Below are 16,744 nucleotides of genomic sequence, written 5' to 3'. Positions count from 1 at the left end.
TGATCTACATGGAGAGTTCAAGCCAGATAACTACATAGTGAGAGATTCCATCTCAATAATAATAATAATTAATAATAATAATAATAATAATAATAATAATAATAATAATAATAATGTTTTTAGGTGGGAAAGCAAGTAGAAATAAAAAATGTCCTAAAGTCACTATCTGAATCATGAAGACTGAACATAGGCACTATGACTTGAGGACCTACTGTGTGCCATACTAGCAAGCCGAATTACACATACTATCTTATTACATTGCAGCAAAAAATGATTCATCTCTCTACTCCCTTAGACTTTCCTACCCTCACCAGGAGATGATTTCATCTCAGTTACTCGAAGTGATGTAACAAGAAGCAGCAAAAAGGACAAAAGTTTGTCCTATAGATGCTCTACTTAGAAGAATCTAGAATATTCATGTTTAAGCCATGGAAGAGTGAAGACTCAGTATCTTCATCTTTCCCAATGTCCCACCATTATCACCTGCTAAAATGAAGACAGGGCAAAGTGTTCTCCAACCTTGGACAAAACTAATAGGAAAAAAAAATGGAGCTAGGACATAGAGGAGTGGATCGTAGAGGCAGGAAAAGGGTATGTGAAATAAAATGTTGCTTGGATATTCATCAAAAGGTGGCATAAAAGACCTAAAGAGAACTTCATGGAGAGTTTTTGTACATCACTCTAGACATTGTGGATGCCAGCGGCCAGCTTAGGCTGAATGCTGCTATGCTCACACTGTTTCTCAAGGCTTCTTAGAGGTTTGGGGGTTATAAGGTCTTTGTTGTAAATTACAAAATCCAAAAGAAGAATTTGAAGACCAGAAAAGAGAAGTAACTCACAAACAAGTACACAGCTTCCTAAGAGAGCAGAGCCAAGACTCCAGCCTTGAACAACCTGACTCCAGAGTTTGAGTTGTGGGCCTCACCGCACACAAGCCTCACTAGTTCAAATCTGCTGTTCTTTCTCCATAATCTAAACCTATCACTTTATGGATTTTTGTGCATCTGAACATCGTCAACATTGGTAACTGCTCTCTGCTTCATATTTTGAGACAAGATCTCCCTGAACTTGGAATTTGCTGATTCATCTAGACTGGCTCAGGGACTGGCTCTCCTTCTCATGCTGGGATTCTAGCCGTACACCCATGTACCTGGCCTTTCTTACCCTGAGTCCTGATGATCCGAAAAGGTTCTCTAGCTTGCACAGCAAACAGTATACTGACTGAACCATCTCCCCTGCCCTTCCTATATATTTTTTATACATATATTGTATAAAAGTCAATAGAATTCATTCCATTTAGGCAATTATTTGGGCTGAGAGTGTGCTTATTCAGACACCTTTGGGCTCATGGTATCTGAATAATTATTCACTCCACATTTATTCAATGTTCCTGAGTTCCTACACCAAGCCAAGCATTGTGCTGCATGCTTCAAAAAGTCACAGCCCACTGGAAGAGATCCCACTAAAATGAAAATAACTGCTTGGTTTCCCGTGGTACAGTAAGGCATAACCAAGAGATTAGAGCTTGCTTATTGAGCTGCAATCCAAAACCACATTATTGAGCTATAATTTCCTATTTGATTGACATGAAAGGACTGAGCAACTGGCCAAGGTCAAGTTTCTAGTCGGTAGCAGTTCATTTCACTTATTTTATTGTCTCTGACATACCATGTTCTCACGATCTGTTCTCTCTTAATAGTCTTATGTAATGTTCAAAACATATTTTATGTTTTACAGACATTTTAAAAAATTTAAGGCCAAAGAAGCAAATGTGTCAGCACTCATGTTGGGCTAGAACACATTTTGGCTGCCAACTCTCAGGACAGCAATGCTTCTCCAAGGTCTGGCTTCCCCCCAAGCCTGTTTCCAGGCTATGGAAGCTGTTAATTCTGCCCTAAATGCATGCTGTCTCCTCATCTCCTCTGTAGCCTTCTAGCTAGGCTGAGACTTAATTGGTTTGGGTTGGATAATTCATAGTGCCTCATTAGGGCATCAAAACACATACTAGGCTCTCTAGTAATTTTCTTCCCTGAAAGAACATTGATTGGCTCCTTCACTGGGAAAAGAATTAGCTAAAGGACTCTTGGGTTTGCACAAAAAAAGATTAAGTCCACAATGGATAATTTCAAAGTGTATTGTGTAATCAGATTTCTTTGAGGCTGTCGATCAGGTATCTCTGCTCTTGCAAAAAAAATAAAAATAAAAAATCTTCTCAAACCACAGAAGAGTAGCTACCAGTTACCTTGCAGAATTTATATAAACACTGGCTGTTCTAAAGTTCCCACTTGCTAGCTTCCCACTATTTTCTTTTGCCTGGAGATACTCTTTATTAACACACTAAGAGGGAAACCCTGAAAGATGGCTTCTCTGCACATCTGATCATCTACTCTACCTCCCACTGTAACAGGTTGGGTCAGTGTTCCCTCCCCAGCCACTCCTCTTTAAGCAAGAAAGCATGCTAACAGTGAGTGTGAGTGTTTATGGTTCTTGGCTCTGCTGCTTCTCTGGCTACGAGAGCCCACTTCCTCTGGGGTGAATGGAAGTTCTGCAGTAGGCAGAAGGATTGGGCAGCCAAATAGCCCGGCTTCAGCCAGGTGTGGTGATACACACCCGTAATTGCAGCACTCAGGACACTGAAGCAAGAGGATCTTCAAGGTCAGCCTGGACCACATGAGCCTGGACTACATGAGTCCTAGGTCAGCCTCAGAAATGTGCAAAGACTCTGTCTCACAAAAATAAAAAAAAAAAAAAAACATTTGTTTCCTTACCTCTGAGTTGGGATAAGCCTGAGTTATGTATGGGTTTTGTTTTGAATTTTTAAAGATTTATTTTACTTTATAGGTATAGGTATTTTGCCTGCATGCACATTTATGTGCCTGGTACCATGGATCCCCTGGAACTGGAGTTACAGATAATTGTGAGCTGCTAAATGTGGGTGCTAGAAATTGAACCCAGGGCCTCTAGAGATACAGTCAGTGCTCTTAACCACTGAACCACCTCTCCAGCCCCTGACTTGTGTTTTACTCTCTCTCCCAGAGATTCTAGGCAGAGTAAATGAGAATATCAGGGTGACGCAATCTTCATCAGCCTCTTCTTCCTTATCCCATTTCCCAATTCCATTACGAGGATTTCTTGTCGCCTCCCAAATACAATGCTTCCATCTTACACACACACACACACACACACACACACACACACCTTATCCCAGCATCTGCTTCTGAGGAACCTAAAGAAAAACGTAGTTCAGTCAACCTTTAATCTACACTGTAACTTGGTCTTAAGCCTCAAGGTCATTCAGCTCCCCATTCATACTGTGATCTGGAGACACCTATAGTCAAGCCTGAGGGTCAATGACACGGACTTATCAAGAGCCTTGTTTCATTGAGCTTCAAAGACCTTCATCAGATGGCACTTATTGTGAGAGAAGAAGGAAGGGAGACCTACCAACTTGGCCCAAGGACTTGAGACTGGGATTCATAGGAGAAAAGGAACCGTTTAAGGGAAATGCCCAGTGATGGTTCAGTTTGTCTTCCACAGGATCTTATGCAAGACATCCTCATGCCGCATGGAGGGTCTTTTGAAGGTTCTTTAGTGTAGAACAGTGTGGGAGAGGGACAGGAGAATAATGTGACAGAAATGGTAAATCAATCAGGATAGATTCAATACACACTTCTTAGAGACACAAAACAAAAGATTTGCCAAACAAAGATTTGCTGTATTTTTGCTACTTCATTTTCAGACCCGTATGTCATGAGGAAACAAGCACAATTTCACCAGCATCTCAGACAGATTCAGCCAAGAGTCTAGGCATGGCACTACCGTGAGTCTTGGGGTGGGGGTGGGAGTGGGGGCTGACATGCTGGCTTGCTTTCTTATCACTTTCTTTCAAATGTGATATGACCCTTAGCATCAGCATGAATGAAACTGTGAATGGGACCTCCTTGGAGGATTATGGATTCCAAATCCTCCAGGACTGTCCCATAATGCCCCTGTCAGTTGGTTTTGCCTTTGGGCATCTAATTTAACTGACAAATCTGGGAAATCACACAGAGGCAGCCACCTCCCCAGTGACTTCACAGATGGGAGTCCCGCAGTGAGTAAGTTATTTCAGCAAGTTTGATGTTACCTTATGTTGAACATTCTCCTGACAGGTCTGCTCATTTCTTAATGGCATAAAAGAACTCATTGTTATTAGGCATGAGTCTCCCTGACTTGATAAATACCATAGCCTCTTTTCTGGCTGCCTTAATGGATGTCCTAAAGGCATCTGAATATGGTATTTTCCATTTGATAGAAGCATAACAGCGGCAATGTTTTTGTAATTAGTTTTGGAAGCTCCAGCCTTCAATACACAAGGCTAAGTATTCCAACAAGCAAACTATACCCACTGCAAGGACAAGTGTCTTTTGAAAGTCAAGGAAGTCTGGGTGGGAACCTGCACTGCCTAGTGTATGTGAGTACACTTTTCAAATATAAGCAGAAGTCATATCATGTGACGTGATGCCTAGCAGCCATTATAGAGTTGTGAGCTTCAGTCACAAGAACGATTAGTTCAAGGTTTGGTACAGACCAGTGTTTAAAGTCCTCAGGACAGCAAATTCTTCCTGAGATATTGCTAGATATAAAAATCAGTACACAAAAGAAGTATATACTTTATACATTCATCTTTTATTAATATTTTGTCAGTCAATTTGGCCATAGTCAGAGGCCTGGCACTATACCAAACACCATGTGCATGGTGCCAAGAGAGCACAAATTAGTGAAAAAGACATGACCCGTGGGTTCAGAAAATTTGAAGTCTACAAGGAGAGTCAGAATGTATTAATAATAATGCCCAAAACTGAAGAGAAAATACAGGCCTGTGCATAAAGATGAGATTACACATGTGAAGCACTTGGCTCCATAGCAAGGAGGCCTGCAGTGGATATTCAATGAGGAACAACCATTACTACCTTACTAGAGAATTTACATTCATAACCATATAAATACTGAGAGGGAAGGAACTCAAGTTGGGGGGGAGCTGAGTTCTGAGTTCAGTTATAACGGTTTTCAGAGTGAGGTTGAAGCAGAGGAGCACAGGGGCCATTGCCATCAGAGAGGGGGTACTGAAGCCACAGCCCAATGTCAGAAGTAGGTCAATTTCACGCAAGAGAAGCAGGCCTGGCCAGCTTAAACAAAAACTCCATCAAAGAGAGATTAAAGGAAAAAGCTATTGAGATGGGGAGGCAGACAGTCACCTTAGTGGCCTGGTGGAGAAGTTGAGATTTGATAACCTATTGTAAGCTTGTTACAAAGTACAACTGCATAATTGGCAGGAACCATGAAACAACAGACATGGGGGCTCTTTTTTTAATTATTAACAATTTTAAGATATTGATGGGAAAATATAGGGTCAATTCTGAAGACAGGGCACTGTGGAAATGCATAAGCCAGATGCTCATAGGATCCGCCCTGCTCTCTCTTGGAGTATACTGGAGAAAAAGCTTCCTGTGGGCTATGTCTGGCACCAGCTCACGAGATGCACTGAAAAAGCCAGTTATTTGGAGATAAAGATCCACACAGTGACTCTTTCTTATAATTTGCCAAGAGATATTCCTAAGAAAATCTGAGAGGCCAGCCACACCTGAGATGTAAAACACCAGGGAGAAAGCATTTCGGAAAACATCGGACAAGCAGGGAGGTTTTAAGATGGGAAAAGGGAGAAAATTTTTTGAAGTGACCATCTCATTTCATTAACTGATGGTGTTATTCCCTCTGCAATATGTGCTGACTGGTGTCCCAGTGCTGAGTGTGCCAGGACCAGATGGGAGCTCCAGAAGGACAAAGGTTTTTGTCAGTCTTGTGCATTTCTATATACCCAGGTCCCAAACAGTGTCTGGCATATAGTAGTCACTAAATAAATAATGATCATGTGCATGCATGAATGAATGAATAACCTTGCATCAGTAGGTTCCCAAGATCCTTTGTGATTCTCTTCCCATAAATTGAATTATTTAAAAAAAATTATATAAACCAGCATGAAGAGTGATTTTTTTTAAATTAAAATTTAGTTGAATCTTTGCAAACACTTAATGGTGAGTTATTGGGAGAAATTATATCAACTAGATATGGACAAGATAACGTAAAGAATTAGGCAGAGTAAATAAAATCCCTCACTCAAATTGCTTTGTAAGTGTCTGTAAGTTCTCATTGCACTTTCAACAGACTAAAAATGAATACTAGACTGTAATTGATGTGTTTCATGTAAGAATGGTGACACAGACTTCACAGGATAGACCCATGCATAAAGAGGAGGCCTCAAATCCACATCAGGAGATGGATGAAGGACTATCATTCATGTGACAGAATCCATTCATCATTTTCATATAACTTTCTTCTTTGACTGAATATTTTAATGAAGTGACCAACCACTAGATCTAACCAAGAATGAACTAGAGTAAAATTCAGTAAATTAATGGATGCATGAACCAATGCAAAGGAAATCCAAAATGTCAGCAAAATTAGGCCACTGACTTCACTACAGATTATAGTTAGAAATAACAGATTTATACATATATTTATATAGTTTTGTTTCATATTAAATTATTTAATCTTTTTTAAGTTTCAATCATTCCAATTATTTGTATTCCCTGTTCTGAGAAGTCCTTTCCTCATATTCCTAGGAAGTGAGTTACTGAGTGTGTGTGTGTGTGTGTGTGTGTGTGTACACCGTGACTCACATGTGGAGGTCAGAGGATAACTTGTGAGAGTCAGTTCTGTCCTCACACTGTGTGGCTTCCAGGGATAAAGCTCAGGTCTTCGGGTGATAGTAGCCAACACCCTTACCTGCTGAGCTATCTCATCTACCTAAGAACTAAATTTTAAACAGAATGCTGGTTGGTGATCAGAGTAAAAATTTCTTTGGGAGGATGTTTTATGTAAGCCTTAGAAAACTCCCTCAAAACATCCTCCAACTAAAGAGATCTGGGTATCTAATACCCAGTCTTAGAGTCCTCAACATCAGAGTCCTTTTAACACCCAAACCTTGCCTGTCTCTGGGGCAGAGACAGCAATGAGAAATGAGATTGATGAGCTCTTTGTGATGGGCCAACTGGCCCTCAAAGATGTCCAAGCCTTTATCCCAGGAACCTGTGAGGATGTCACCTTGCATGTCAGAATGCACATTGCAGATGCAATTAAGGTGGTGGAATTAGATTATCCAGGTGGACCTAATCTCATCATATGAACTCTTAGAAGCAATAAATTGTATTTTCTGTCGACTATCCCTGACAGCGGGGTTTAGGCCACTGGATGCCAAAATACGGTATCTTGACATTTGGCGAAAACAACAGAAGAAAACAGACTCTTAGCCCTGTTCTTCCTAAAACAGGTCATAGAAGCTAGCTATCCTTTCCCTGGACAGAGCACCCTATCCCTGAGGAATGAAGCACTCTTGGAAGACATAGGATCACAGAAACCAAGCAAGTGTGGTTATCTAAGCCCACCGAGTTTCCAGTCATACTTCCCCACCAGTAGCCACTAATTCATCAAACAGCATAAAAGCATACAAATGTCCCATTCTTTGGTCCTCCTTTCTGAAGGTTCCTATGCCACATAAGATTTATAATCATGAAATATATGAATTTTTTTTTACATGAGGAGAGAAAAAGCTCCCTAAGCTGGACGTGGTGATACACATCTATAGTTCTCGGTGCTTGGAAGGATGAAAGCAGGTGGATTGATTTTGCTCAGGAGTTCCACACCAGCCAAGCCAGCAAACTCGAAAAGTACAAAGGACAACTTTCTTCTTAAACTTTCCTAAATAACTATAATCTCGTTCATATTTCATAGACTATTCTGTACATTGCTATATGACACATACATGTATTTTACCATCCCAGGAATGTGAAAAGAACTCTCACAATGTATAAGTAAACTAACACTTGTAGTCGCCAGCACTGCATAACCTCTGCCAGGGCAGCAGCCAGCATTGAGAACAAGTGAGCGCTAAGTATCAAGAGACTTAGAGAAAAGCCTTCTCATTCCTTCTGTCTCTGTCACCCAGTGTGTCATCATTGCTGCTCACTGCCTCCCTTGTCACCATAAGGAGCAGCTCCGTGTCCTAGATCTCTGACACCTGGACAGTTCTTTCCTGATGAAAAAAAATCCTAGTGCTGTTGATTTTCCTCCAAGCATGTGCAAAGCATATTACACTGCTCTGATCAAAATTATGCAAAAGCCAGATGTTTACTTTCATTATGTCCTACAGACAGCAGTTAGTGTTGGATGACCTACCTTAGCATTCTCAAACATTCCTGTCCTTTGACCTCTGTGCAGCATAGAGGAAGATGCATGACAAAGGTGTATTTTTCTTGTTCGAATCTTTTCCTAGGTTGAACAGGAACCTACAAAGATAGTGTTTTGATATTCTACTTCAAGGCTGAAAGTCATGCCCATTTATTGTTTTGTCCCATCCACGGGTGGAAAGTAGGGACAGAATTTGGCTCAACTGCTCCAGGTCCCCAAATACCAAATCAAAGTTGTTGGTGGAACTATGTTCTGGTTTGGGAGAAGAATTTGGGGGAAGAATTTGTTCAGAGGTCATGGAGGTTGTTGGCAGAATTTCCTTCTTGTGCTTGTAACATTGATATCCCTGGTTTTTGCTAGTTCTCCACAGAGTAAAACCCATCACTCCTAAAGGGCTCTTGTCGGACTCTACAGGTGGTTGACCTCTCCAAGCAGATGCATTAAATCCTTTTCACTATTAGGTTTCTCTGATTGCCCTCTGCCTCCTGTTCTACTAATCTCCCTGACTCCAACCAAAGGAAGATCTCTGTTTTGAAGGGCTTACATTGATCTTGCCTGGATAATACAATCTGTCATCAAATGTTGCATTTTCAACATGCAAAGTCACAAGTACACAGGTCCCAGGGGTCAAGACTTGAGCAGTTCGGGGATACCAGCCTGTCCCCACGCACAGCTTTCGAGCCTTGCTCCTTCCCTGTTACTGTCTATGTTCCAATACAACTCATGCTGGCCATGGTTTTACAAAGGCACTGAATTGGAGGGCTCTAGTATATTGGTCATTAGAGCAACCTGTTCAGCTGTGGAGTATTTTATTAGGCTTTTCTATAGTTTATATAAAACTTCCTCCCAAATAGGTTTTTTTTAAAAACTCTTTGTTTACCAAACAAAATTTGGATCAAAAATTCACCTCTTGTATAGTCTAATAACAGAAAGGGATTGCAAATAATGGGTCAATACAATCTTTAAACTATTCTAACTAAGGGCAGTGGTACGGCTCTAAGGTTAAGAGCATTTATAGCTCTTGCAGAACATACAGGTTCAGTTCCCAGCACCCACATCAGGCAGCTTTATAACCACCCGTAACTCCAGTTCCAGGGGATCCAACACCTTCTGGCTTCCACAGGCACCTGCACACATGAAGTGCACATAAAATCGTGCTGGCACATACATGCACATAATATAAGGGTACATAAATATTAAGTATGTGTGAATTCTCAACCTGTGAATCACAACCCCTTCAAGAGTCAAACAACCCTTTCATAGGGGTCACCTAAGACCATCAGAAAACACAGACATTTATATTGAAAATCATAACAGTAACAAATTTACAGTTATGAAGTAGCAACAAAAATAATCTTATGGTTGGAAGGTCATTACAACATGAGGAACTGTATTAAGGGTGGCAACATTGGAAGGATTGAAAACCACTGCTCTACATAAAGTATGTCTTAACACATTTTCGATGCTATGACAAAATACCTGACATTAGGTTGTTTTAAATAATATGATTTTATTATTAGTTTTCAAGGGACTTATTTTTGATGCTATGACAAAATACCTGACATTAGGTTGTTTTTAAATAATATGATTTTATTATTAGTTTTCAAGGGGCTTAAAAGTCCAAGATCTGGCTGGGCAGTGGTGGCACACACCTTTAATCCCAGCACTTGGGAGGCAGAGGCAGGCGGATTTCTGAGTTCGAGGCCAGCCTGGTCCACAGAGTGAGTTCCAGGACAGCCAGGGCTCCACAGAGAAACCCTGTCTTGAAAAAACAAAACAAAACAAAATCCAAGATCTGGCAGTTGTTGTCTAGTGAGTGTCTTCTTGCCATGTCTTCCATGGCACAGACCAAAGGGCAAAAGGTTGGGGGAGAAGCTAGCTAGTACCAACAACTGTTTAGTAAGATCCATTCATGAGGGCAGAATTTTCTAATCCTCTCTCTCTCTCTCTCTCTCTCTCTCTCTCTCTCTCTCTCTCTCTTTTTAGTTTTTTCAAGACAGGGTTTCTCTGTGTAGCCCTGTCTTGGAACTCACTCTGTAGAGCAGGCTGGCCTTGAACTTAGAATTCTAACTGCCTCTGCCTCCCAAGTGCTAGGATTAAAGGTGTGCGCCACCACTGCCCGGCTTCTAATCATGTTCTAAAGGACACATTTCTTACTATTGCATGTGCTTTGGATGGGCAACCAACAGTCAGTCAAATCATAGGAATTAACTAACAAATTAAATTTATATTAACATAATATACATTAAAGATATATATGTGTATGAATATATGTATACATATGTATGTGTGTATATATACACACATATATATATATATACACATACATATGTATGTATGCATATGTTGAACATTCTATTTTCTGACAACCCCATTCATGGTGGCTGCTTAATATTGATTCAGTTATTCTATGTGTCTGCACCATATTCCCTCCCTGTAAAATCAGAGAAAAGTGGATATTGGAAAACCATTTTATACAGATGCTAATTCATATAACACAAGCATATGAGCTTTTCAAGACTGCCTATCAGGACAGAAGCTTGAATTCCAGAATCTTGTGAGAGGGTAGCAGTAATTAATAGGCACACACAAAGAGAGGCAAAGTGAGCCAGGAAGGAATAAGCCATTCTGCAAGAGATACCACTTGTATCCTGCCTCTCAGCATCTTGACTTGCAACTGTTTATGAGATTCATTTAGCATTTCAAACACTTTCTGGAGACATTCTTTAATTATGGATATTACAGGATATCTAAAGGCTTTAACATGGTGGGGCTGGAGAGATGGCCCTTCAGTGAAGAGGTCTACCAGAGAGATAGCCCAGCAGTGAAGAGTGCCTGCTACTCTACCAGAAGTTCTGAGTTTGGATGCCAACACCCATGTCAGGCAGTTTACAACCACCTATAATTCTAACTCTGGGAAATATGGTGCCTTCCTCTGGCATTGCACAAATCCATACACAGACACACATAAATATCATTAAGAATAAAATAGATTTTAGAAAAAAACTCGAGCACTGTGAAATGGGAACCATACCTATACACACATATTTACCCATACACTATGCATGTGTACTTATTAAATGGGATCTGTGTGGGCTTAGTGGACTGTATACTAATGCTGGTATATGTTTACTGGGTTGTTTGAACCACCATAATTTCATAATATCTTCTGGCACTTCTTCTTCTTGCTGAAATAGCTGCCCGCCTGTATCCACTGTTCCATGCCTGACATCAAGATTCTCAGAATTATACTTTTATTTATACACTACTTCCTTTTTACTTTTTCTGCCCATTATTATTGCTGTGTCACTTTGATCCCTGGTAGGATGTGTATCTCCTCTACAACTCCTTAAATCCCCAGTTTAGGAAGAGAACCTAGAGGTCAGTGAGGAATGGAGGAATGGGGAGCTAGCTGCTTATCACATTCCAGTCTGGGCTAGACACCATGAATACATTATAGAACAGGTCAATTGCCCAGGACTTCCATAAAAGTTTGATTGCCATTAAATTCCCTTTCAATGTTCTCATAATCTCGGCTCTCTGCCCTATGTTGATTATGTTTCTGACCCAAAACCAACAAGCTAAGAGGCTACATGTTGAGATAGAAAATTCACTGGACCAGATGCCAAAAATTGTGAGATTCTGGGCCAACTCTGGAGCAAACCAGCTGTGTGACCTTGAACAAGTCATAGCGTTCCTCGGAATGTTTTCCCCGCTCTTCTTCAATGAATAGCTGATAAAGTTATGTCTGTGATTTCTTCCAGGCCCCTGTCATTGTCATCCTTCCCTGGCTTGCTTTCTTCTCACCAGTGATATATTATGTATGATGACTTAGCTGACAATTCTTATGAACCCACTGTTTTTATTATTCCTGCTTATTAATGTAAATTACTATTTGAGAGCTATGTAAACACTGAAATGAACACTATATGCAATTTCAAAACCAATTTGGTTAAATTATTTGAGGTATGATACAGCAAATGGGGATATTTAACACTTCACTGTGAGAGTAAGCCTCGGCTTTATAACGTAACAAATAAAAATTGGAAACGAGCTATGATTGGCCAGGATCCATCTTCTTCATGAGGATACAGGGATTTAAAAATATGCCATTTGTCTGAGAACTGACCACATGATCTGGAACAAGAGGGCAAGGGGTGGTAAATTGGTGGGAAAATTAAAGATCCATTTTCCTCAGCTGTTTGGCTTTTCATGCTGCTGAATTTTGAGGTTAGAGCATGTAACTGGAATATGAAACATCAGAAGGAAGGGAAACTCATTTAATATTATGTTAGTTGTAGAATTATAACTAGGTGCAAAGCAAAGAAAGTAGTTATCTATTATTCATTCCTTCTGAATAGATGTTTCCTGTCTGTGAATACAGAGCATGATTGGAATTCACTTGCTGACACTCACAGATGCTCGGAGAGAACATTTCATTTCCATTTGATCTGACCTTGTGTATGATAATGGATCCTCTTTAAAGCAGGGACACTTGTCTTCTCCTTAGACTGCACCCCTGAGAACTAGTCCCACAGGGTTTTAGTGCCTTGCCTAAGGTCACCCCAAGGTCTCTTTAGGCAATCCTAAACAGATCTGGCCACAACATTTGTCACGTGTGCTATCCTTGTACCTATATGTGACTTCATATATTCTATGAAGGATTTTTCTCACTGTTACCTGAGCATCCTAAACTCAGCATGTGAGACTGACCAGACAGGAGCCTGCATCCTTATTCATTCCAAGTGTCTCCAGCTGCTGAGTGGAAATACTGGCTTCTTGGCATGGTAACCGGGGAGGGGACAAGACATAGATATGTTAGATATGGGTGAGATGCATATGAATGAACCTTGCACTCAACAGCCTTCTGCTTCTCTTCTGAGTCTGGTTACTTTGCCCCAAACTAAAGCCAGAACAGATTCAACTTCACAATTCAGACAAATTTGAAATAAACTCTACTCACTTTCTAAACGTATTGAGTCAGAAGATCCTGACATAACTGATATATCATTTAGTACCAGCCCTCTAAAAGTTGCTAAGTACATGGACAGGTGGCTAAAAGGGGATGAGAAACATGCATTTCTCTGGATTAGAATTACTGGCTCCAAGCTCACATAGACCTTCACCTAAATACCCACTGGCTGAACCCTGCACTGACTCAAAGTGAACTTAACAAATTTTCTCTGATAAGCTTTTTATCATGTTCACAAGAAGGCGCCATCTGATACAGAGTAGGAAAGCAAAAATAAACAAACCTATAATTCGAAGTAACAGCTCCAGAGACAATAACAAGGTTTTCCAATCTCCCACATCATAATTAACCGTGTAAAGAATTAAAAAGAGGTTCAGGAGGGAGCGCTTACAACCTTTTTGTAAATTTTTAAAACAAGTAATGATCTCCAACGCTGCACTCCAGGTTTATTCAAATTTGGACAATTAGAAAAATTAAACATAAAACAGAGACAGTTCTGAAGGAGGAGCCGCCACAAAGCAGAGTAATTGCTGGTACAGGCTATCAAATTTACATTTAAAAAGATTTTAAAAAACTTATTTGCATTTTAAAACCAAGATCAGGCAATATCTAAAATAGATAACACGAGCCTTCGGAGTAAAGCTTTTTATCAATAAAGGGGAAGCAAAGGTGATTCTAAGAAAGAAAACTCATCTGCTAGACGCCTCAGTCACCTAAAGCCGCTTCCACTGCTTACTTGGGAGCCGTTACTTTTTTTTTTTTTTCTTTCTTTCTCTTTTTTTTTAGGTTGCCTTCAAAATATCTACTCTTCACACTGCAATGAAACGTCACCATGAAGACCATCGAGACTGTCCTCAGTGGGGCCCTCTTCTCCACATCTGGACTCCTCTGAGACCAAAATCCTTAGGAATGGCAACCCCATCCATCCTGAAATGTGGGACTATGCTTCGTAGTTGATACTGCCTCCAGAACTGAGGTTTTGTTTACTATGACATTTCACACACATGTTCTCCCAAAGCTGATCATAAAATCTTTTCTAGTTATAGGATGATTTTAATTTTGTTTGGGGTTTTTAAAATTTGTTTTGGTTTGTTTATTTTCCTAACAGAAAAAAAAAGCATAATAACCTGATTTGTTGGGTTTTTTTTTTTTGTATATTTAAGATTTATATTAGGAAAGAAAAAAATTCTCCTCCCTCTATGCACCTTAAGTTCTCCAGATGAGGCCCCTCATGATAGGTTGATAAAGTAACAAAGTGGGGGGAGGGATGCACAGATTTATTTACCAAGTACTATGTGACACCAAACTTCATTCAAAAAACGTTTTTTTAGCACTAAACCTACATGGTTTTGAAGGTTTAATAAAGGCCATTGAAAAACATAGTTGAGTATGAACTAAGAATAGCAAATGCAAAAACTTTTATTAAAAACCCCATTTGTTCCTCTCAGAATCACTTCAGCTTTGCAAATAAGCATGGTTTTCCTCTGAGTAAAGGAAAAGACACCACCTACCTGAAGAGAAGAAAGTAAACATAGAACTTGGACTTGAGACCATCTCTTGGGATTTTACTCCACAGTAAAGCTCAACAGAGTGTTGGCAGGTTGATTGCTGAGCCCTTATGGGTAGCAAAGGGTAACTGGTACCCAGAGAAAGAAGCTTCAACCCATTGCAGCTCAACAACAGGGAAGCTGGACTCCACATAACCTTCAAGGACAGGAAGAGCTGGGCAGTGGTGGCGCATGCCTTTAATCCCAGCACTTGGGAGGCAGAGGCAGGCGGATTTCTGAGTTCGAGGCCAGCCTGGTCTACAGAGTGAGCTCCAGGATAGCCAGGACTACACAGAGAAACCCTGTCTCGAAAAACCAAAAAAAAAAAAAAAAAAAAAAAGGACAGGAAGAGCTCAGCAAACAGGGGCTTGCATTCAACTTAACATAGTGCCAGCCCTGCTGGCTGAATGATTACAGCCTAACACCCATGAAGTCTCATCAATATGATTACCTAAACATGAGCTGAACAAAGGCAATAGTCATGCCAAAGTCAGCCAAGTCCCGTATGGTCATGGAAGGGTCATAGAAGGGTCATGGAAAGGTCACAGAAGGTCATGGAAGGGACAAGGCTTTCACCACTGGAATGGAGCCATCGTAGGCCTCTACAAGTGTTGACATTGGTAGGCATGAAGGTTGTTTGTATATTTTTTTTAACTTCATGTTCCTCAATTGGAAATATTCTTCCTGCTAATATTATTAGAAAATATCCTCTCTGCCAAGACAGCATAGAATAATAATATTAATCAGAGACAGCACAAATCCAGGAGGCTAAGGTGTGTCTATGTCCTTAGCAAAAAATAGTAAATGCTGTGACCTTGAGGACAGCCCTTACGGCTGTGGGGAAAAACTCTAAAAACATGAGTTTAAAAATATATAATCTTTCAACTACGTAAAATATAAGGCTGCAGTATGATTATATGAGGGGTTTCAGGGACCTAAAAGAACAAAAGCAGTTATACTATGAGCCAGCTTGTCAGAAAGATACAAAGGCAGGCAGAGACAAAGGCAGGAAGGTTCCTGAGTTCAAGACCAGCCTGGGACAGAGTGACAGGCATGGTGGGAGTGGTGATCTCAGAGCCAGATCCCACCCAGCTAGTTCATTGTCTGAGCTTACAAAGGCAGACTGATCTCTGATTTCATTTGCAATGTTAAGAAAAAAAAAATGTGCTTGCTATCTTTTCCTAGGAATCAAGCAGCTAAGGTAAAAAAATGCTGATTGGTGAGATAATCAAAAAGGAACCAGGGTTGGGTGATTAAATTGATATGTAAATGAAAGACTGGGCTGTGGCCTGCAAGAGCTGAGCTGTCTGGTGAGCCCAAGAAAGTTTCTTGAGAAGAACACAGGTTCTTAGCTTGTACTCACAATTTGACTTCAAGTCATTCTTTTTGCCACTTACAAACACCCCTTCCTCAGAACCCCTCTTCAAGCTGAGAGGCTGGTCCTTTGCAAAAGTGGATAGGAAAAGACTGTATAGCTTCAAGCCCACACAACTAAGGAATGCTCAGTGCTAAAGAAATAGTCTTTCCTAGGAAAAAGCACACCAAGTGGTAAGCTCTGAAAATATACATTATACATGTAACAATAATTTTTCAAAAGAAGCCATGAATTTTTTTTTAAAATCAAATCGTAATTTTTACTTTTTCACACAGGGGTTATCAACACAAAAAGGCAGGATGTGGGGAAGGGGATGACACAGGAGCATAGGTGTTCAGGGGGAGTACAGATATCTTTCAGAACAGGGTATCGGCTGGGTGAAGGTTCAGGGGACAGGTCACTATGGCTCTGCCTATGATTCACTTGTCCTTATCTAAGTTGGTACTATCCTCCAAGGCTGCCTATTTACAAGGTCTATGACTACTCAAGAAGCCATGAATTTTAAGGAGAGAAAGGAGGGTATATGGGAGGGTTTGGACAGAGGGGAAGAAGGAAAAATGAGAT

The sequence above is a fragment of the Arvicanthis niloticus genome, chromosome 3, assembly GCF_011762505.2.
Source record: "Arvicanthis niloticus isolate mArvNil1 chromosome 3, mArvNil1.pat.X, whole genome shotgun sequence".
In the NCBI taxonomy this organism is placed as follows: Eukaryota; Metazoa; Chordata; class Mammalia; order Rodentia; family Muridae; genus Arvicanthis; species Arvicanthis niloticus.
The sequence above is the reverse complement of the archived record's forward strand: the minus strand, read 5'-3'. Positions refer to the sequence as shown.